This window comes from Scylla paramamosain, chromosome 8, assembly GCF_035594125.1.
Source record: "Scylla paramamosain isolate STU-SP2022 chromosome 8, ASM3559412v1, whole genome shotgun sequence".
Taxonomy (NCBI): Eukaryota; Metazoa; Arthropoda; class Malacostraca; order Decapoda; family Portunidae; genus Scylla; species Scylla paramamosain.
Genome location: NC_087158.1, coordinates 16052040 through 16054539, shown reverse-complemented (window position 1 = coordinate 16054539; position 2500 = coordinate 16052040).

Sequence of the window (2500 nt, the reverse complement as noted above, 5' to 3'; positions counted from 1 at the left end):
CTTTGCACCGACTGCCTTAGCTAGGATTAGAACCGAGGCCCATGTCCGTAGCCAGGCGCTCTAGCCACTGCACCACAAAGCCACTAAATATGTAGGAAGACTGAAAAGAGAGATAGCTGTGATATTTCAATGGAATATAGAAAAAAAAATGTAAAAAAAATATAAATTTAAAGTGTTATACAGAAAGCTATAAAGTAGAGAGATTTACGAAGGGCAGTGTTTTCCTTACAAAACTTTATATCTCATAGAGAGTTAGAAAAAAAGATGAAAAAAAAAATAGAAAAAAACGGAATTCTTGAGAACAGTAAAGCTTTAAATAGGAAGATTTTATAGAAAAATATGCGGGAAAACTGGAAGTCTTACAGAACTATATAGTATTAGATGAGTAGGGAATAGAAATGTACGTATTTTCTTTTAATAGAACTACAAAACATTATGCAGCAGTAGCAAAGGAAAATCTATACAGAAAAAAACATAGAAACTTCACAAAATTACACAATAGTAAATAGGAAGTTAGGAAAAAAATGAAGAATGTTGCGGAAAAAAAAACTATGCCTGAAAAGTACGAGGAAAGTTAAAACAAGGAAAGATTCTGAAACGAGAACTAAAACCAAAAATTTCATTCCTTTAGGCAAAACGACTCAAGTTGAAAAGGAAATCACTGTGAAAGACACCAAACATGAAAAGCACGGCAGAAAAAAAAATAGATAATTAAAACTGAGAGAATACCAAACAAGAAGCTTAATTTTGACACTGGAATTTACGATGAACTGAAAATAAATATGCACCAAACGAGAAAGTGAGGAATACACGGCAGTAAAAAGATTCAACAAGAGGCTTATTGAGGCAATTCTGTATGATGAGAGAATTAGCGGAGAACTGCATCCTGGAATTATTCAGGAGAGAAAACACAATTCAGAAACAGTTTGTGGAAGCGAGGACATTGAAGAGAGAGAGAGAGAGAGAGAGAGAGAGAGAGAGAGAGAGAGAGAGAGAGAGAGAGAGAGAGAGAGAGAGAGAGAGAATGAAGTAAAATGATAATACTATACAATATATAATACAAAGCTAATTGGTAGATTGACTGACTGATTGATCGGGTAATTGACTGATTGAATAAAGCGCCGGAGTACAAAAGCGAGTATGGAAAGAAGTGAAGGAAAGGAAGGAAGGTGAGGCGGGAAGAGACAGGCGGGAGGACAGATAAGCTGAGAGAATGAGTGAAATAGGTTTGTCATTAAAGACGATGGGAAGACTGAGGTGATTAAATATCCACCAGGTGTGAGGACAGCCAGGTAAAGTCTCGCTTCCTCCTCCTCCTCCTCCTCCTCCTCCTCTTTCTCCTTTTTCCACAATTACAACTAACATGATTCCTTCCCCATTTCATCATTTTCTCTCTAAAAATTATCAAGAATAATGATATTAATGGTGGTATTTATGATAAAAGTAAGTCTGATATTTGCAGTTATGGTAATAGCTATAAAATCAGTAGTTGATGTAGTGATATAAGAACAAATAGCCGTAGAGGTAATTGAATGTTATTGGTATTATATAAGCAACATCACTACTACTACTACTACTACTACTACTACTACTACTACTACTACTACTACTACTACTATTACTACTACAGTGGCAGCAATCTTCACCAGTAGCAGCAGTCTTCACCTTTTACACTAATTCCCCCGCTAAGACAAACACCATCATAACCTCGGCAATTAAAATAATCACCTCAGTATTTCCATCCCCCATAACACCTCTACTTAAAACTTTATGAAGTAGCGCAACATACTATAACTCCACTTACCTCAACTTTGTAATAGCAGACCTTCTCTTCCACCTTATACGCAGTAGCTGAGGCTGGTATTTACTTTCTGCCCTTTGTTTTGTTTTTTTTTCATTTCTAGGCCTCTCATCTTTATAGAACGACTTACAATCTCATCTTCATAACTGTTATTTATTGAAACTTTTTTTTTCAGACATAAGCCTTCCTCTCTCACTTTTCAGCAGCGACCTTTGCCTGGCTTTCTGTCTGCCTATCCATGTTGTGTCCGTGTCTGTGGCTTGTCCGTGTGTGCCTGGTGTCTTTATTCATTCAGTTTGTGTGTGGGTGAGGGCTGGTTGTGTGGTGTGTGGTGGTGGTGGTGTGTGGGAGTGTGTTTGCTTCTGCTTGTTTCGGTGATGTTTGGTGGCTTTTTGTCGTGTGTGTGTGTGTGTGTGTGTGTGTGTGTGTGTGTGTGTGAATATTCATAAAGTTCGGGACATTTTGTGGAGGTTTAGTCGAAGAGATAAAGAAGAGTATCATGAATAATAGGAAGACAAACAAAAGCCAATTAAAAAAAAAAAACTTTGATAATGAGAGAGACATATACAGGACAATGAAAAGTGCTTCTTTTTTTTTATGTTGTAGTCTTTGTTATGTTTTGATACAATCACAATCCTTGTCGATGGCGGAGGCAATAGTGTTATTAAATTCGATATTATTGTGGTCTTTCCAGTGTAG